This window comes from Narcine bancroftii, chromosome 4 (assembly GCF_036971445.1).
Source record: "Narcine bancroftii isolate sNarBan1 chromosome 4, sNarBan1.hap1, whole genome shotgun sequence".
NCBI lineage: Eukaryota > Metazoa > Chordata > Chondrichthyes > Torpediniformes > Narcinidae > Narcine > Narcine bancroftii.
Window position 1 is genome coordinate 294,289,970 of NC_091472.1, and position 22,270 is coordinate 294,312,239.

The 22,270-nt window shown below is 40.6% G+C and overlaps 1 pseudogene; it reads right to left on the minus strand.

Moving 5' to 3' along the window:
* Positions 1–5,932: 5,932 nt before the first annotated feature.
* Positions 5,933–20,745, minus strand: LOC138762477 (general transcription factor II-I repeat domain-containing protein 2A-like; annotated as a pseudogene).
* Positions 20,746–22,270: the final 1,525 nt, after the last annotated feature.

A 22,270-nucleotide genomic window follows, 5' to 3' on the forward strand; every position in this document is an offset into this window, starting at 1 on the left:
GTGGGCAGAGTGGCATATGGTAGAGGATGTAATTGAGGACCTTAATGACTGGGCTCTAATTATTGAACTACAACTGGTGCTTGGGCTCCCAAAGGAGTTGTTGATTGCAGACAAGTTAGGGGAGTGGTTCTCGATGGTTTTTTACCCCACTCCTATGCCACGGATGCTCTGTGTTAAGTAAGGAGTTACTTCAGGTGGTGTGTGGGTGTGAAAAAAGGTTGAGAACCACTGGATGCCTGGCAATGAATCCCCTGAGGGCTTTGGATTACCACCACAATGGTGGGACACTTGGTTATCACCTTCCTTCACTATCTGTAGGAGATTGTGCTGTCTTTAATCTGTCCAGCAGTTGGTAAGATGATGAGGGAGACTGCTGGAAGGGCTGGAATACTTGGAGAGGGCTGTGCATGTTCGGGCCTGGAAGGTAGAAAAGAATGTGGGGCTAACTTATGACCGGATCAACGCAATATTCACCTCGCTCTGTATGTAATCTGGAAGGAGCACTGTGCAGGGTCAATGAGAGTTAGTTGTAGACCCTAACTCAGTGGTGCTCAACCATTTTTCCCACCCACACACCACCTGAAATAACTCCTTACTTACCACCGAGCACTTGTGGCATAGGAGTGGGGGGAAAAAGACCATCGAGAACCACTGCCCTAACTAGTCTGTGATCAGCAACTCCTTTGGGAGCCTAGGCACCAGTTGTCTGGTTAACCACCCAGACTAAGTGCTGTTTAAAGGGGCTGTCGACTGGTTACTGATCTGTTAAATGATTGTTGTTGGGGAACAATCTACTGGTTAAGTATTCAAATTCATAGCTAGTTAACCAAATAATGCAATATTAGATGCATGTTGGTACAATGTTAAATATATGTGTTATATACAGTGTATATATTAGTGACTAACAGATTAAACTATTTATAAAATTAGCAAATGGTTATTTGAAATGTAAGGTTTGGTGACTTCCTAATTACATGAAATTTACAGACTTTTTTGTGGAAAGGTTACTAACCAGTCAAACACAAGACATTGATAAATTAGATTTGGTTGATAAATATGAAATTGGTTAATACTTTTGATATATTCACATAAAATTGTGGTTGTTGAGAGAATATGCTAATGTCCCCCGCTGTCTCTAAGGAGTGTGTACGTTCTCCCCGTGTCTGCGTGGGTTTTCCCCGGGGACTCCAGTTTCCTCCCATCGTTCAAAATGTACCAGGGCTGTAGGTTAACAGGGTGTAATTGGGCAGCATCGGCTCATGGGCCAAAATGACCCCCATTACTCTGCTGCCTGCCAAAAATTAAATTTTAAATTTTAAAAAGTGAGAGACTTTAAATAAAGACGTAACTAATTGCACACTGAAACCTAATAAATTACAGCTGGTACATAAGGGTTATCAAGACAACTGGGCATGTTATTGCAGATGTGAACTCCATGGAAGGATTTGGTGGGACAGGACTTGATCGCTCTTGCTAAAGGGTAGTAAATGTTGTCAGGTAGTTGGAATAAATGCAGTTGAGATCTCCGATCGGGCTGGAGGTATCTATCCTGTATTCTTTTCCTGAAAAGAAATACATAAAAATGTATTATTGAATGTTATTTGTCCAAACATCAAGACAGGAGTTTCTGCCGGCACATAGTGTTGTCAAATAAAGGAAACTGTTCCTTTAGCCTGACCAGTTTTCTCTATGTGAGAAAATAATCCTAATTATATTTTCTAACCCAGTTTCTTCAATCCTCTTCTCCATCTGCAGATCTTTTCCACTGAATGGAACACACTTACGTCAGAATGCAAGTACAGCTCTTACTTGTTTTACCAAAATATAAGATTGAATTGAGTTGCCACATTTTAGCCCTTTAGCCCATCCAATTGCAGATTCCTTTGATCTTCTAACTAGTTGACATTATTTTTGGCATAATTTGCAACTTTCATCATCTTTTCCTTTTGATTTACATTCATATGCACAGAGGTGGTCCCAGAACAGAATCGCATGAGATGTTTCCAATCACTCTTTACCTCTTCAGAATCAGAATTTATTGTTATGGACAAGTCATGAAATTCATTGTTTTGTGCCAACATCATTGTGCAAACATACATTATGACCGTCTTATAACATTACTGTAAAAATTAAAATAATGTAATAACAATAAGAGAGCACGAAAAGCAAGGCCGTGTCTTTGGTTCATTGATTATTCCGGAAGCTGACGAAGCTGTCTTTGTGTCTCTGAGTGCTCGTCCTTAGGCTCCTGTACCTTTTTAACCGATAGTAGCAGAGTGAAGAGGGCATGACCTGGGTGGTGGGGGTCTTTGAGCATAGAGGCTGCTTTTTTAAGACACCACCTCATGTAGATGTCCTCGATGGAGTGGTCTGGTGTCTTTGATGGAGTTTATTCTTGTCCTGAGAGTTGGCGCCTCCATACCAGGTAGTGATGCAACCAGCCAGAATGCTCTTCACAGTACACCTGCAGAAGTTTACAAGAGTCTTTGGTGACATACCGAACCACCTCAGACACCTCACAAAGTATAGCCGCTGGTGAGGTGATTGTATCAACATGGAGGCTCCATGACAGATCCTCAGAGTTGTTGACACCCAGGAATTTGAAGTTCTTGATGCTCTCCACTACTGAGCCCTCGCTGAGAACAGAGTCGTGTCCCTCTGACTTCCTCCTGAAGTCCACAATCACCTCCCTGGTTTTGCTGACGTTGAGCGCAATGTTGTTGTTACACCATTCAATGAGCTGATCTGTCGCCCTGCTGTTCGCTTCCTCATTGCCGTTTGTGATTCTGTTGACAACTGTTGTGTCATCAGCAAACTGGTAGATGGCATTGGAATTGTGCCTGGACACACAGTTCAGTGGAAAAGATCTTCAGATGAAGAAGAGGATTGAAGAAACTGGGTTAGAAAATATAATTAGGATTATTTTCTCACATAGAGAAAATATATCCACAAAGACTGGTCAGGCTAAAGGAGGAGTGGGCTAAGCACACGTCCTTGGGGTGCATCTGTGTTGACGATCAGTGAGCAGGAGACGTTGTTTCCAATTTGTGCTGAGTGTGGTCTTCCAATGAGAAAGTCAAGGATCCAGATGCAGAGTGGGGTACAGAGGCCTAGAGTTTGTAGCTTCTTGACCAGCACTGAGGGAATAATGGTAATGAAGGACGAGCTGTAGTCTATGAAGAGCAGCTGTATGTACGAATTGTTGTTTTTGAGGTGATCCAGAGCTGAGTGGAGAGCCAGCGATGTTGAATCTGCAATGGAGCAATAGGCGAATTGCAATGAGTCCAGATCTTTACTTAAGTATTTGTTAATTCTGGCCATGACCAGCCTCTTGAAGCATTTCATCACAGTAGAAGTTAGTGCTATTGGGCTCTGGCAGCTCACACTTCTCTTCCTGGCAGCTCACACTTCTCTTCCTGGGTACTGGGATGATTGATGCCCTTTTGAAGTAGGTGGAAACCTCTGACTGCACAATGAGAGGTTGAAAATGTCTGTGAACACTCTGGCTAGTTGGTTGGCATAGATTTTCAGTCCCCTGCCAGGTATGCCGTCAGGGCCATGACACCTTGTGTGGGTTCACCCTCCTGAATGATGTTTTTACGTCGCCCTTGGAGACAGATATCACAGGGTCCTCAGCATTTTCAGGGATTTTTGTAGGCATTGTTTTTAAGCCAAATTCTACACCTCTTTACCTTGTTTAATTACTTTAGGGCATGGGTTTCCTGAAATTCATGTACAATCCAGCAAATAATATATTTTTCCTTGAAGAATTTGCTCTTTTTTAATCTTTAAAACTGCTATAATTTACACAATTTTAGATTTTTACCCTTTAAATTTTCTTTTATAAAAACATGCACAATCTTTCATGCCAGTAAATGCCTCCAATGCATCTTAGCTACCAAACTCATTGGCATCTGGTGAAATTTAACCAGAGGATTTCATGGGAAATGCTGGCATTTCCGACTGGAATTCATTGCACATCCCTGCATAATTTCCAGTACATGCAGATGCAAAAGCTCAGAGATTGCTGGATCTCAGGGTGTTTATCAGCAGGACTGGAATTTGTGTCGATGTTCTATCACTAATAGTGGGGTAGCCACTCAAACAATATGTGTGCCAGGTAGTCCTGGCACAAGGGATTCACCTCCAGTAATTTCAGTGAACGAGAGCAATCATGAGGGATTAAATGCTTTGATTTTTTTTTGTAATCATAAATTTACTTGAATGTTTTCAAGCATTTAAAGAGTTTACTATTTCCTTGACTATTGATTTTCCCCATATTTTTAAAGACCAGTTCATTTTTAATACCTTAAAATGCCTTTGAATGTGTTTAAATGTAAGAACATGGCTTCATCAACAGTCAGAACCTTTCTCCATTTTTGTGGGTGGGGTTCGCTCTGGCTCCCGTTTGACAGAAGGCCCTGCTGCCTCACAAGAAATGCTACATTGCTTTACTTAAGACATTCAGTAACAGGCCATTTCAGCCCACGAGTCCGTGCTGCCCAATTTACACCCCTGGTACATTTCGATTGGTGGGGGGAAACCGGAGCCCCCGGGGAAAACCCACGCAGACACAGGGAGAATGTACCAACTCCTTACAGACAGCGCGGGATTCGAACCCCGGTCCCGATCGCTGGCGCTGTAAATGCGTTGAGCTAACTGCTACACCAACTGTGCTGCTTTATCCAGCAGTTTTCTGCAATGGAATGAATGAAGCTAAGTTGGAACTCAGTCCAGTGACCTGTGATGAGTAAGGGTGGTTTTCTGCTGACTGAAAACTCCTTGAGAATGGATGTCCCTTGCGAATTGAATTCTGGTGACCCCAATTTAAAGAGAAATACTTCCATATCTGAGATGGTATAAAATTGGCATAGGCTTTTGTTTCTACAGTCTGTTTGCATATTATCTTGTGTAACCATTTCTAAACCATTTTCTGAAGCCAGCGCCTTTTTCCCAGGGCGGGAGTAGCAAACACCAGACGACATCTGTACAAAATAAGGGAGGAAAATTCAGGGGAGACATCAGGGGCAAGTTTGTTTACACAGAGAGTTGTGGATGCCTGGAACGCCTTGCCAGGGATTGTGGTGGAAGCTGAAACATTAAGGGAATTTAAGAGACTCTTAGACAGACACATGGATGAAAGAAAAATAGAGGGTCACAAGGTAGAAAGGGTTTAGTTTTTTTTGGTAGGATATATCGGTTGGCACACCATTGAGGGCCGAAAGGCCTGTACTGTGCTGTAATTTTCTATGTTCTATATTAACCTTATTATCAGAGATTATGAAAAGACAATCACTAACTTTGTCCCAAATAGGGTCAGCGATGGAGTTTGCTGCATCATACATATTATCAAAAGCACATTTGATGTCTTAAAAGATAATGCAACATTAGCCATTATTTTGCTTTACTTAATTCTAGCCAGCAGACTGAAATAAAATAATTGTATAAAGAATTTCAGTAATATTCAATTGTTGGGGATCATATGGTCACAATCCCTGCCATCAACCTAACACTTCTAATAAAATTAAATGCTATTTGAGATATTGAGATCAATATATTCTGAAAAAAGGCAACCTGATTTTACATTTTTATTCACCGCTAGGCTCTGTGATGAACATAAAAAAAAATAATTCTTATAATTAAGATACCATCGGCAAGACATAACTGCCAGTAACTTTGATTAAAACCAATAATTTACAAGTCTACTCGTAAAACTCAGGAAGATGGGCTTTGAAAATAGGGGTAGGCAGTTAAGTAAAATGCACCAATGCAAGTTCAATCTACTAACCATTTAGTTTTATTAGCAACATATAAATATTTACAATCAATGTTGTATGTAAATTCTGAACTGATAATATTCCCTTTAAATCAGATTTTGCTGAGGGTGAAAGGATGTAGGCTAAAAGATGCAGGCACTTCCATTGGGGTTCAGTTAATGCGTTAACTCATTCTCTGCTGTTAATGTCTTGTGGTAAGAGACTTTGTGGTTCATCATCAACTGAATATACATGGTCATGGTGTATACCTTTTTAGCTGACTCTTCATTCTCATCTGTTATTTCCTAAGAGCACATAGTTTGGCAATTAATTAATATTTTGAAAGATTGTTTCATGTCATTCTTTGAGACTTATGTGATGTGGGTGATTAAAGTGTAAAAAATGGAAAACTGCAGGAGAAGAATAAAAAGCAGGAACCATTATTAAAATGACAAATTGCATATTGTCCTATTGGATTACTAACAGGCCATTCCCCTTCAAACCTGGCCACAGGATTATAAGATAAACTTGGACAATGCCAGCTGATCGCTGGCAATACCACTTATTGTTAAAGCTGCTGAAGGGTGAACTTCAACTTTGTGTGCTCTTCCTTGAACCCCAGGCCAGTTACAGCACAATCACCAAAAACTTTCCAGTAGAATGGATTTGCACATATAAGTGATGTTGACACAGTTTCAACATCACTTATACATGCCTTTCCTCAGACATGTATGCCAGCATATATCACAGCGTGTAGAACTAATGGTCTTGTAATGCATAAAGGACATCCACGAGGGTATAAGCAATGCTTATAATATAGAATGCCCAGGCAAATTAGCAAGCCTTGCCATGAATCAATGGTGCAATTGTGTTATGGTTTTCATTCAGTGTTATCCAATTATTCCCCCTTCCTAAACTGTGGAGCCCAGAACTGACTATACGAATGAGGTTCCTTTGAAAAATAACTGAAATTAAAGCAGTTGATTATTTTCTTTATCAGTATTTTTATGAAATTATTTTGTTTTTATTTAAGTTTAACTTCTTTTAGAAGAGCAAAAACTTGCTTGTGAATCAGCAGAATCAAATGAATGCATCTGTTTAAAGTCAACAGTAATTTTACATAACATTGAATTGAATGGAGAATAAAGCTGGTTAATTCTTTGAATTTAGAATTTTGTAAACTCCTACGATGGTAGAAGAAAAGGCATTTTTCATTGAAGTTAGAAAATGATTGATTTCGAATATTAGTACAAACTGCATGTACTTCAGATAATTAGCAATTCGATATGCCTTAGTCTTCTTGCAGTTTGATGCTAAAATACGAGGATTATCAGCTCAAATCTCAGTGTCAACTTCCACTGAAATTCATTGTCTTTACTTGCAAGAAATGCTCTCGATTCCTGGGGAGGCTTTCATTTGCTTGGAAAAAAGATAAAGGTGATTGTGTCTGTTTCTTTGTTGGCTGAGAATGTGTCAGACTGAAGAGAGGGGATCTGATTAATAATTAACAACATGAGAAGATATAAATGGAAAAGTGTCCATGACATAAACAGTTTATGGTAATTGTAAAACATGACATCATGTTTCCATCATTGTTTGTAGTTGGGCACCATCTTCCCTATTTTCTCAGATTGATATTTTTATCCAGAATAAAAATACTATTATTTTGCAAATAATATATAAATAAAATGCATATTTTAAAAATGGACACAGAGCAGTGGATCTAAAATTCAGGGGAAATCACCTTTTGGAATATTAGAAAAAATTTTGGGTTAATTCTTCATTAATTATCTTTCCTTTTGGGATGAAGTGAGTAAATTCAGCTGTCACAAGTATTGAATTGACTTTATTGCAGCAAAGAACTGTTTCAGGGATAATTTTCAATGGTGTCTGTGATGCAATGTAGAATGGCTTCCAGGAATATAGTGAGGCAGAGAAGGTGTGAATGCCCTGCAACTGGAAATTTAGGAATTGCATTCTGACACAGTTAGTGTAGCGGTTAGTGCTATGCTGTCACAGCGCCAGCGACTGAGACCAGGGTTGGAATCCCGCGCTGTCTGAAAGGAGTTTGTACTTTCTCCCCATGTCTGCGTGGTTTTTTTCCCACTGTTCAAAACATACTGGGTGTAATTGGGCAGCACAGGATTGTGGGTCAAAATGGATGGTTACCATGCTGTACGTCTAAATTTAAATTAAAAAAAATTATAGTGGACTTGTCCAGGAGGCTAAGTCATGTTTCTGAAACTCATATCTTGAATGGCACCATTTATTTGGAGACTTGTAACTTTGAAATGATTCAAACTCTGATCTCGACTAAAGTCAAAGTTGACTAGGTTTTAAAATGACACTTTGCTTTTTATGCCGACCTTGAGAAATAATGTCAGTTTTGCATCCAAATGTACCATGAAAATTGGGTTCTTTAATGTGTAATCTCTGCAGTAGAAGAACTACAGGAATTGTTCTATATTGACTGGGTGTTTAGATTTGTAATTTGCTACCAACAGGGTAAAAGATAGTGTGCATCTCCATGTTCACCTTTGGGATTTCACCAGGAGTCATTCAAAAATCCACAACTCATATAACCATAACCATATAACCATTTACGGAGCGGAAACAGGCCATGTTGGCCTTTCGAGTCCATACCGGTTCACTGATTTTGTGTGTCCCGTTCTTCTTCTTCTTAACCAAGGTCTCAATATCTCTTGAAAACCAAGGTTCCGTACACCTTCCGTACATCTTACCTGTAATTCAGATCCTTTATATAAAAAAAGTTAGACAGAGTTTAATCATTTGCATTCTTTCAAGCAAAACGCTAAGAATAAAACTGGCAAAGTCGATCAAATAACATCATTATAACAATAAAATTCTATTCAACTGGTACTTATTAAAAACACAAATAGCACTTCTCATAACAGTTGCAATATGTTTAATCTTTAAAAGGAGTGAGAAAATAAACTAACTTTGCACAAGATAAAGATATGAATGATTTGAGGAAAAGGAAGCCTACCCAAATTCCTATATCAGTCCAGTAAACAAAATTCATATTTATACTTGGTGTAGGATCAATTCAACTTGCGTAGATTGGGACTAGGTCAAAATGTTCTGGGATTTCCATCATCAAGGAATGAAACAATGCATAACTGAATGAAATTCTTTAAACTGATGTTGAGAAAAGAAGTTTGCAACCTCCTTTAGAATAATGCATTTTTTCATTTTGTCTAACTGGTGAGAGACAAAAATGACCTGTTAAAATCAAGTCTGTAACTCAGTATTGCTTCCTCATTTTTTGGTCAGTCCTGTTCTTTTCTTTCCTAATTATATTGATATTTTGTTATTTGTCTGTGTGCATCATAGCCAAGCAACTAAGTGCGGCTTTGGTCTTCACATGTAAGGAACCTTCTATACGTGGAATAGGATGATGCCAAAAAAAAGCTCGAGTTGCCTTGATGAAATGGCCCTACTGCATAGCTGTGGCCGAGGTGAAGAGAACCCTATCCAAGGTGAACCCACACAAGGCGGCAGGACCAGACAACATACCTGGTTGGGTACTGAAGGACTGCGCAAACCAGTTGACAGAGATCTTCACAGACATCTTCAGCACCTCACTGTAGCAGCCAATCATTCCCATAGGTTTCAGGACAGCTACTATCATCCCAGTACCCAAGAGAGCGACAATGACAGATCTCAATGACAACTGCCCGTGGCACTGACCTCCACCATTATGAACTGCTTCGAGCATCTGGTGATGTAATGCTTTAAAGAACACCTCTCAGGGATGCTGGATCCATTTCAGTTTGCCTATAGAAGAAATCATTCCACAGATGATGTTGTAGCCATGTCACTTCACTCCGTCCTGGAGTAGCTAGGCTACTGTTCATTGACTTCAGCTTGGCGTTTACAAGAGCCTGGTGAAGAAGCTATACTCGCTTGGACTCAACACCCCTCCCTGTAACTGGATTCTGGTCTTCCAGTCAGAAAGACATCTGTCCAGGTCAGTAAAAGAACATCAAGCACCATCACACTGAGCATTGACTGTGCGCTCAGCCAGCTCCTTTTCATGCTACTAACCCATGACTAGATCACCAGATCCAGCTCCAACAGTGTCATCAAGTTTGTGGATGACACCACAGTAGTTGGCCTCATCAGCAACAATGAAGAGGTGAGAAATCTCGTGAAATAGTGCAAGCGTATAAACCAGAGAACGTGGACAAGATGAAGGAGATGATCGTGGACTTCAGGAGGACCAGGAATGACCATCTTCCACTACACATCAATAACTCTGTAGTAGAGAAAGTGGAGAGCACAAAGTTCCTTGGAATTTACTTAAGAAGTGACCTCTCCTGAACACATAGCATCGCCTCACTTCTCAGGAAGTTGCAACAGAGACTGCACTTCCTGAAAGGACTGAAGCGGGCAAGGCTACCGGCCACCATTATGTCAAGAGTATCCTGGCTGACTATGTCAGCGTGTTGTACAGTTGCTGCAGAGAATTGGATCAGAGGTCAATCCACAGGACCATAAGAGCGGCAGAGAGGATCACTGGATTGTCTCTTTCCCCCCCCCCAATCCATGGATCTGATCTACTGGGATCATTGTCTGGAAGGCATGCTAAATCATTGAGGACCCTCTCCACCCTGCACAGCACCTTTCAGCTGGTCCCATTGAGGAAGAGATAATGGAGGATCAGAGCCAGCACGACCATGCTGAGGATCAGCTTCTTCCCATGGATAATGAGAATGCTGAACGACCAAAGGACCTGCTCACACTGACCATCTGAGATTCTAATTTGTACAAAGCAAAACATTTATTTATATGTGTAGATGTATATTATTTATATATGCATATGTGTTATTTGTCTGTGTGTGTGTATTGTCTGGTTGTGTGTCTGCATGCTTTTGCACCTAGGACCAGAAAACGCTGTTTCATTCATTTGCGCCTGTCCAGTGAGATGACAATAAACTTGACTTGATAGATTCACCAGAAGATAGATATCAGAGATGAAAGCATTGATGAATGATGGTTGAAGGCTCATCCACACACACTGGAGTTAGAAGAATGAAAGGAAATCTCATTGGGACGTAAACAAATTCTGAGACGGATTAGCAGGTTAGATCTCAGGAAGATTACTTATTCATGTGACGATTCTAGAAGCATATAATTGAAGCACGTGAAAATTGATCAGCAAAGTGGACAAAAACTGAATGGTAGATCAATCTTGCCTTCTAATTTTTAGGATTTTATTGTTCTTTTAAATCAGATGGCATCTTACGTGACTGCTTTGAGTTGATAGATTTGTCCTTATTCACAAACCCATCAACCAACCTTAACGAATAAACCACCACTGTCACAAACTCCATCAGCAAGTAGGTGGAGAACTGTATGTCACATCGAGCAATCCATGTGTTTCCCAACAGGAAATTGTGGCTGTACATTGAGTTCAATTCACGACTAAGGCCAGGAATAAGTCAGGAGAACCAGGTCTGTGCAAGAAATCTGGGTATAACCTGCTCCAACAGAGATGGCTAGAAGTACCGTAGATGGAACCAAACTTCAGTCCCAGTTGTACCTCACAGATGCCAGTTGCTTGTGGTAGGGCATGCGTTCCATCACAGGCTGTAAAACAAAACTGAGCGGAAGACCAAAAATCGGGGTGCCCCTCCTAGTGAATTTCTTCAATGTTAGGAGCACCCACATGATGGTCACCACTGCAGACTCAGATCAGCATTCCACAGAGTAAGCTAATAAAAAGCAACTGACCCAGATGGAGTCCTCGATGTTATTCATGCCTGTGCAGACCACTTGGCGGGAGTACTCAGAGATATCTTCAACCTCTCTCTCCATCATCCTGTTTCAAAAAGCCACCATCATCCCTGTACTGAAGAACATATTGATGGGCCTAAATGGCTATTGGATGGGTTTCTGATAAGAGGCTGGTTAAGGGTCTCATTAAATCCAGTCTTCTGGTCACCCTCGATCCACTTCAATTAAATTCAGTAGACTCTGCTCTGACAGGTCTACACAGATCCCTGACTTTGTGTTTTTACTACACAGATGCCGTCTTCCTGACCTTGTATCACCTGGACAACAAGGATATCAACATCAGACTACTATTTATTAACTATATCTCCACCTTCAACACAATTCACAAGATTAACAAGACAAAGGAACAGAAGCGGCCACTAGGCCCATCGAATCTGTTCCTAAAATCTACACTAAGCTACTCTACACTAGGTCCAATTTCCAGCCTTTTCCCCATATCCCTTGATACCTCACTAATGAGATACCTCAAATACTCCAGTGATCTGCTGTATGCGGCAGTGAGCTCCACAGATCCACGACCCTCTGGCTAAAGAAGTTCTTCCTAATCTCTGTTTTATATGGATAACTTCTAATTTTCAGACTATGATCCCTTGTCCTCGATTCCGTCACCAAAGGAAACATCTTATCTGCATCCTCCCTATCTAAACCTTTCAAAATACAAAATGCCTCTATGAGATCTCCTCTCATTCTCCTATACTCCAATGAATACAACCCAAGAGCTGCCAAACGCTCCTTAATTGTACCACCAAACAATATTCAAGATTCTTTTATTGCCATGATACCATCAGCATGTAGTAAAGCACGAAAGTCAGCGGATGCTGTAATTGTAGAAAAAAACACACCGAAATGCTGGAGGAACTCAGCTGGATTTGTGGTGTCTGCAGGAGATTTATTGCCAGTATTTTGCTCCTGAGCCCTTACTCAAGGGAAAAGCAAAGCCCACTGAGTTCCTCCAGTACACTTGATCTCTTCTACACCAAGATTAGGAATGTGTACCGTTCTTTCCCAAGACTGCATTCTGGAAAGTCAGATCACCTGGTTGTACTCCTTCTGCTGCCTTCATACTGACAGTGCCCAAAAGAGAGGCTCTCGAGATGAGGTCAGCGAGAAGGTGGGTCACAGGAAACTGAAGAACGGTTACAGGACTTCCTCAAGTCAATGGATTTGGCGGTGTTCATGGACTCATCTGAAGGTCTGAATGGTTACACCAAGGCTGTCACCGACTTTATCAAAACAGCTGTGGATGTATGTTCCCCCACCAAATCATTCAAGGTTTTCCCCAACCAGAAGCCCTGGATGAACAATGGAATCTGGAATCTGCTGGGGCCAGATCACAGACATTTAGGTCTGGAGATCCAGATCACTACAGAAGGAGCAGATATGATCTATGGAAAACTATCTCCCAGGCAAAATGAAAAAAATGAAGGATATCCGACAGCTGTGGCAAGGTCTAAATGACATATCCTGCTACAAAACAAATCCGATGTGATAGGAGACAGCAAAGCTTCACTCCCAGATGAATTCAATGCCTTCTCTGCCCGATTTCACCACCAGAACAAGGAAGAACCACTTCACACTCCCATGTCCCCTAATGATTCTCTCCTGTCCATACCCGAGGATGATATGCGGGCTGCCTTCAGGAGAATGAATCTGAGCAAAGAATCCAGTGCCCAGCCGAGCATTAAAAACCTGTGCTGACCAACTTGCCAAGCTATTCACGATATCTACAACATCTCACTTTGGCTGGTCATGGTACCCACCAGTTTCAAACAGCTGTCAGTCGTTCCGGTGCCCAAGATGAGTGTGGTATCCTGCCCAAGTGACTACCTATCAGTGGCACTCACTTGAAAGGTTGGCATTGAAGCATATGAGTTCCTGTCTGAGTATCAACATGGATTCATTCCAATCCGCCTATCGTAGCAGCATTTTGGAGCAAAGGCAACATCTCACTGGCTCTACACAAAATCCTAAAAAACCTGGACAGAGAAAATGTATACATCATGATGTTATTTATTGACTGCAGTTCAGCATTCAACACCATAATTAACTCAAAATCGATCAGTAAACTCCAAGACCTGAGATTCAAGACCTCGCTGTGTAATTGGAACCTGGATTTCCTCCCCACCAGGCCACCATCAGTGAGGATTGGTAAGAACGTTTCCTCCACAATCTCCATCAGTACTGGAGCACCACAGGGCTGCGTTCTTAGCCCCCTGCTCTACTCGTTATATACCTATGGCTGTATGACTTGGTAGGACAACCACAACATCTACAAACTTGCTGATGATACCAGGGTTGTATAAAAAGATGCAATGAGTTTTTTCTTTACAGGCGTACATTGAGTACAGTTGTTTTTCACTACCAATAAGTGGGAATTCTGCCTCGCCCTCAGCAGAAAGAATCTCATGGTTGTACGTTCTCTGAAAATAAATCTGAAATTTGAATCTGATTTTCTATTCCACAAGTTGCAATCTGTGAGAATTGGTGGCAACACCTCCTCCATGATCATCCTCAACACCAGGGCTCCGTTGTGAACTCAGCCCCCTCTATTCTCCCTTTATACCCATGACTGCATGGCCAATTTCACCTCTAAATTCACAGATCACTCCCTCTTTGGCAGAATCTCTAACAACAATGAGTTGGAGCGCAGAAGGGAAATGGCAACTAGTAGCTTGTGGCCACAATAACAAACCTCTTCATCAATGTCAGAAAGACCAAGGAGCTGCTAATAGACTTTGGTAAGAGGGGTTGAGCTTGCTCTCCTGTCCAATTTAACAGTGATGAGGTGCTGATAGTCGACAGTTATAAGTTTCTACCTGAAAACATCCCCAGTTATTTGACCTCATTCACCCACGTTGGTTCAAGGGCCAAGAAAGTGCACCAGTGCCTTGATTTCCTCAGAAGCCTGGGAAAATTTGGTATGTCACCTGCATCCCTTAACATCTTCTATAGCTGCATCTTTGAAAGTATCCTGTTAGGCTTCATTACTGAGTGATACGGAAACTGCTCTGCTCATGATCGCAAGAAGCTGCAGAGGGTCGTGAATCTTAGGCCCATCATATATATCTGGCCCTTCCCTCTATCAGCACCACATCTGTACCTCCTGATGCCTTGGAAAAGAAGAGAATATATTGAAAGACTCATTGCACTCTGGCCACACTCTCTTCATCCCCTTTCTTTGGGAAGATTTCTGAAGGTGATATCACGTAGCAATGGATTCAAAGACAGTTTTTTTTTCTGCCTTTATCAGATTCTTGATGAAGCTTACAATGGTAAAATTATGTCGTCTTTGCTCTGAACCATCTGATCTCTCTATAACGCTGCACTTCGGTACAGTACCTTACTTGCTGTATTATATATGCTGCACTATGTATGAGATGTCTTGCTGGACTGCTTGCAAAAAAAAAACTATCACTGGACCTTGGTACATATATTTATAAACTTGTACTTGAACTTCATTGGGATCTGGGAATTGCCAGAAAGACCAACAATAATTTGTCCATCACTGATTTCTCTTGGGAAGCTGTGGTGAGCAACCTCCTTGATCTATTACTCTAGCACTGTTGGACAAGGAGATCCAGGATTCAGATGCAGCAATTATGAAATATTGGTACTGGCAACATATTAGCAAATCAAGATAGTGTGTGACTTATTTAATTAAAAAAATTAAAAATGCAGCACAGGAAAAGACCCTTCTGGCCCACGAAACCCATGCCTCCCAATTACACCTACAAACTCCATGTGTTTTCTTGGAGGGTGGGAGGAAACAGGAACACCCAGAGTAAACCACATGCAGGTCATGGAGAGGAAGTATAGACTAGAATCAAACCCTTGTCATGTTGCCCTTGACATTTTTGATAGTAAAGGCTGTGGTTGTGAGAGGTGCTTTTGGAGGAGCTTGAACAGGTAATTGGAGCACATTTTGTAGACAGTGTATATTACAGCTCCAATGCAGCAGTGACAGATGATATAAATATTTAGGTAAAACACAGGATTCTGTTGACCTCGTGGTTAAGTGAAAAAAAACATACAAATGCTGGAGAATCTAGGCAGGTCAAACAGTCCCTTTATACAGCAAAGGTGAAGATACATCACCAACATTTCTGGCTGGAACCCTTCCCTTTATATAGCAAAGGTGAAGATACATCACCAACATTTCTGGCTGGAACCCTTCCCTTTATATAGCAAAGGTGAAGATACATCACCAACATTTCTGGCTGGAACCCTTCCCTTTATATAGCAAAGGTGAAGATACATCACCAACATTTCTGGCTGGAACCCTTCCCTTTATATAGCAAAGGTGAAGATACATCACCAACATTTCTGGCTGGAACCCTTCCCTTTATATAGCAAAGGTGAAGATACATCACCAACATTTCTGGCTGGAACCCTTCCCTTTATATAGCAAAGGTGAAGATACATCACCAACATTTCTGGCTGGAGCCCTTCCCTTTATATGGCAAAGGTGAAGATACATCACCAACATTTCTGGCTGGAACCCTTCCCTTTATATAGCAAAGGTGAAGATACATCACCAACATTTCTGGCTGGAACCCTTCCCTTTATATAGCAAAGGTGAAGATACATCACCAACATTTCTGGCTGGAGCCCTTCCCTTTATATAGCAAAGGTGAAGATACATCACCAATATTTGGGGTTGTGGATGGATGTGGTTAAGTGAGCTGCATTTTTCTGGATGGTGTCAAGCTTCTTGAGAATTGTTGACATTGCATATGTCCAGACAGATGGGAAGTATTCCACATATTCCCACAGTCAGAGTTTTACAGCACAGAAATAGACCCTTTGTCCACACTAACCAAGTTAATCCTATCTACCTGTTCTTGGCCCATATCCTTTAATCCTTTTCTATGTGCCTGAATAACTGTATTTTAAACAATGTTATTGTAAATCTTTTCTGTCCCCTTTCCAGCTTAATGACTTTTTTTCCTATAGCTGGATGAGCAAAACTGCACACATTACCAAATTGCTTCAAGTGCGGTCTCACTGATGTACAATTGGGACATGATGGTCCTGTTCCTATATTCCAGTCCTGACTGATGAATGGAAGTGTCTTCTATGTATTTGTGCTCCTACGTTTCTCTATTGGACAAGTCTCTCCAGAGCTCTAGCATTTATTGGATAAATCCTGCCCAGATTTAACCCAACAAAGTGTAACTTCTTGCAGTTTTCCAACTTAATTACCATCTGCTATTCCTTAGCTCACATTCCCAACTAGTCCAGATCCTATTGTAATCTCAGATAAGCTTCTTCACTATACACAATATCACCAATATTGGAGTAATCTGTAAATTTACTAATCATGTTAACTACATTGTCATGTAAACTGTTAATATGTGAGCAGTGGACCCAGTACCAATCCTTATGACACACCACTGATGATGGGCCTCCAACCTTCCACTATTACCTTATGACTCCTAACTTTCAAGTCAATTCTGTATCTAAGTGAGCTGCTGGATCTAATAGAGTTTGACCACCCGGACTAGTCTACTGTGTTGATTTATACCTTGGATAAGGAATTGGGGTACCAGGTGATATTCAGCCTCTAACCTATTCTTGCATATGTGACTGGTCCAATTAAGTTTTGTGTCAATTGGGAGTTCCAAGATATTGATGCTGGGGAACTCGGTGATAATAATGCCTTTGAATGTTTAGAGTAAATGGTTGAACTCAATAAAACCCAAATTAACTTCTAAGATCAATTGTTAACCAGATGGTTTTTATCTTTTGTAAATTCTATGAACATAAAGAAAAGTGCAAATGAACAAGATGTAAAAAGCAAGTTAATTCATCTCTTCAGAACTGAGGGAAATATGTTATTATTTTTGCCAGCAAGCGGGGACAACATTTATTTTTAATTCAGCTCTGGTCTGAGAAAACAAATGGGACTTGGTTTTACTTGTGAGAAATGCTTCTCTATAATGCTGAGCTTGCAAAATAAGCACATTTTTTAAAAATCATGTACACAATTTACTGTACATCGGTCATGCTGAAGATTGTAAACAGACGTTCAAATGAAATAAGAACAAGGCATTCCTTAATTCACTGTATTCTTCGAATGGAAAAAAATACAATTGTGCTGTTTCTAAAACATTAATGCTGCCATCAATAACAGAATATTGCTGACAGTTGGAATACCTGCATCATTTATAATCAGTGGCTGAACATTTTACCCCTCACTTCTATTGTCTTGAGCAGAATGGCTTGTAAGTTTAAAGACTAATACTCCAAGATCCGACAGAAAAAAAAGTGAAACCAAACTTTAAATTGTTCAAAATTCCCCAACTCAAAATTAACTTTTGCTGGCTTATTATCTAACGTTGATTTTAATCTTGGCATATGAGTTTTGGAAATAATCCCACCATAAATGTCACGCTAAACTGTGTCTCACCCATTTAGTTTTCTAGCTGGTATAAAGGAAAGTGCCAAATTTGATTATTCGTTCATCATTATTTTTTCAACACTTTCTGCATCATGACCTTTTTTAATACAGCACATTATTTCTTTTTAATTTTCTGAATTGTTCTGTATATTCCATTAACACTTATTTTAAATCAAGCTTTGGGATCTTTACCTGTTTCATGATCACATTCTTTTATCCTATATGCATTATGTCTCCCACACCCTGGTGCCACATTTAGCATAGTGGTTAGCGCAACATTTACAGCACCAACAACTTGGGTTCGAATCTGGAGCTGTCTCTAAGAAGTTTGCGTGTTTTCCCCCATGTCTGCGTGGGTTTCCCCCGGGTGCTCCAGTTTCCTCCTACCTTTCAAAACGTACAGGGGGTGTGGGCTGAAAAGGCCTGTTACCAGGCTGTATGTCTGAATTTAAATTTAAACTTTGGCCTGAGCCCATCAACAAGGTTTGAGCAAAAAACAGACAGGTTTCTGAATAAAAAGTTGGGGTGAGGTGTTGGGCAGCGAGGGAAGAGAGGAGAGGAGGGAGGGAGCAGGGGGAGGAGCACAGATTAGTAAGTAAGAGGCCCGAAATGTTGGCTACCCTTTACTTCCTATAGATCAGGGGTATCAAACTCAAATTCACAGAGGGCCAAAATTAAAAACTTGGACTAAGTCGTGGGCCAAACTAAATATTTATTGAAAAATTTCAACAACATCTGCATGTTTTCTCTTCTTTCAACATATGTAATGTTAAACTTTTTCTTATTAAAATAAATGTTTAACAATAGTTTTGGTTAAACTCTTTCCAGAAGAAGCATTAACAAATGAGAAATAAAATATTCAATAAATAATATTTCTCTATAGCCTTTAAGCTCCTTTAAATGTATTTTTTTTCACAAGCCAACAAGTCAAAAAAAAAACCAACTTTCTACAATGAAAATCCAATCTTTCAACTATGAACAGTCCAAAGTTAACCAAAGAAAATATTAATCCAAGCTTACCTTGCTACACTGTGATTTACTCTGATGCACCTGGGTCTAAACCAGATACTTGGGATCTCTTCTTAGATGCAAGTTCATCAAACTCTGGGGTCAGACTCTGAGCTGAGGAAATCCTCAGGACTGAATGAAGGTGCTCGTCAGTAAGACGACTACTGTGTGGTGTTTTGTTTATCTTCATCAAAGAGAAGTTGTTCGCCGAACATTGACAGCATTTGAGCAGCTTGTGCACGGAGTTGGGGCAGTGTATCAGGAAGGAACTCTGGGAACTGCACAGCACCGACAGAGTCATACTTTGACTTGAGCATGTCATTACACTGGAGCTCAATCAGCTCCATTTGGAGGTTGGTTGGAGCGCTTGTCACGTCAACCGCAAATAAATTGCTGAGTAAGTTCAGATCTGCATTTCTGGGCTTCAAAGTCAGCAAATCATCAGGAAAACGGCAGGTGAGATCTGTTCTTTCATAATTTGGCAGCACAGAAAATGAGCCATGTTTCCCTGCAGCATCTGAGTCTCCCACAAGCACAACTTGGTTCTAAAAGCCCTCACTGCACTGTACATGTCTGTAATGACGGGCCCTCGTCCCTGAAGCTGCAAGTTTAGCGCATCGAGATGGCTCACGATGTCACACAGGAATGCCAGCTCACATTGAAACTTTTTATCCCTGAGCTCTGTTGTGTCTTTGCCTTTGCTCTCCATAAACAGACATATTTCTTCACGCAGCTCAAAGCATCTCTTCAGTACTTTTCCTCAGCTAAGCCATCGCACCTCTGTGCGATAGGGCACGTCTCCGTATTCTGACCCTAACTCCTCCAGAAAGGACTTGAACAGGCGGTGATTTAAACCTTTGGCTCTTATGAAGTTAACTACTCGAGTTACAGTGTTCATAATGTGCTCCATTTTCAAGGCTTTGCCACACAAGGCTTCCTCGTGGATTATGCAGTGGTAAACTGTAAGCTCACCTGCGTGATTCCCCCGCATCTTCTCCCGAATCCTGCCCATCGGTCCACTTTTCTGACCGCACATCGCGGGCGCACCATCTGTCGTTAGTCCCACAAGTTTATCCCAAGGCAGCATCATTTCATTGAGACATTTGGACACCTCCTCGAAGATTTCTTTTCCTGTGGTTGTGCCATGCATGGATTTTAATCCTAAAAGTTCCTCTGTAACGGAAAGTTTCGTGTCCACTCCACGGATGAATATTGATAGCTGGGCAGTATCTGATGTGTCGCTGCTCTCGTCTACAGCAAGTGAGTATGCCATAAAATCTTTCCCCTTCTCCTTCAGTTGTTCTTGTAGATTAGTAGCAAGCTCACAAGCACATGCAACCACGGTGTTTCTGCTCAGGCTCACATTTAAAAACGTTTGCTTTTTATCTGGGCAAATGACATTGCAAACTTTGAGCAGGCACTTTTTCACAAACTCTCCCTCCGTAAAGGGCCTGGCTGATTTGGCGATGTCTACGGCCACAATAAAACTTGCCTTTGGGATTCTGCTTTGGTGAACATAGTTTGCTGTAAAACCAGACTTCTTTTCATCTCCTCCACCTTCTGGAGCTTTTGCTTCTCGTTCAGATCCTTATACCTGTCCTGGTGTTTCGTTTCAGAGTGTCGTTGTATGTTATATTCTTTAACTACAGACACGCTGGCTCCACACACAAGACAAACGGGTTTGTCTTTTAAAATGATGAACATAGAGTCTGCCTCCCACCTGTCTTGAAAGGTCCTGTTTTCTGTCTTTCGTTTGGCCATTTTTCGTAAGGGGTTTATTACGTGTGAGTTTGGCGACAGGTCGCAGATGCTAATGAAAGGAAAGAGAGGAGGTGGGGGCGATTAGCGGGCTGACGGGCCGGCGCCAATGCATTTGCAAAGCATTCTGGGATTTGTAGTATTAGCTGTGCATGCGCTATACTGGCGCGGCGGCCAGCGGGCCAGCTCTAATACATATTTGATATGATCTTGCGGGCCAAATATAATTATATCACAGGCCAAATTTGGCCCGCAGGCCTGAGTTTGACATGTGTGCTATAGATGGTGCATGGCCTGATGAGTTTCTCCAGCACAGTTACCACAGTGTCCTGCAGCTTTTCTTCTTTAATTTAAACTGTGACAAGATTACAGGAAAATGCAAATGCCAACATAAATTGGATACCACTAAGACCAGTTGTGACTGTGTAATTCCTAGGAGTACGCTAAGATTTATTTGACTGTCACAACATGTGGTCAGAAGATGAGATGTATGTCGATGATTACCAAATTCAATTCATAACTCTTTAATTCATGAGGTTACCTGTGTCTGCATGTAGCAGCTAGGCAACATTCAGGCATGGGCTGTGACAAGTCACATTCACACTGTACATGTGCCAGGCATTTGCCATGTCCAACACATGATGATGCTGGGTGCTCAGTTACAGTAATAGCCTTTGAATGCTAAAGGGACAGTTGTATTTCCTTCAAGGATAATATGGTCTGCTTTGAAGAAAAATTGATCAATGTTTCAAATTTAAACTAACTCAGCATTATTGTTCACTTTTGCATTACTATTGACAAATGGGAACAACACACATAAATGCCAATAAGTAAGCATTGGAGGAGTTAGAAACTTATTAGATTTATCAGACTTTCAAACAACATCGAGCATATTATCAAAGGCAATCGAATGTTGAACTGTACTTACAACCAAATTGTGCAGGCAAAGGAAGGTGTAATCAAGCTCTACGTTGCCCTTATTGGACCATGTTTTTTTTCCAGTGTCCAGTTTTGGCAATCAAAGTTGTTACAAACTAACAAATTTTGTTACAAACTAACAAAAGCACAGCAATGGAAAATTCACCAGACAATGGTAAATTCAAAATAATAGTTTTTATTAATAACATAGCATTTCTTACTTAACTCTAAACTTAATTCTATCTTAAATCCCACTATGCGCAAATGTATATATGTGTCTGTGTGTGTGATTAAATCCCAAACTATTACAGTTTAAACTTGATTCTGAAAAAGTCAATTTTAAAGTCCAGTTTCAAACTTGTTATTGAAATTGAGGATCTTTTTAAATTGTGGTTCAAAAGTAATTATGAAGCAAGAGTGAAGCATTTGATTTCTTTTAATTGATACTCAAAAGCAATAATAAAGTATTTTGAAATATCAAATGATTAGATTTCTTTAAAACTCACAAATTTATTTTGTAGAGTTGTTTTCAAAACAATTTTCCTTCATATACAAGCAATTTTTCAATCCTCCAAACGAGTGATTTTCCACAAACTTCCTCCTATTTTAC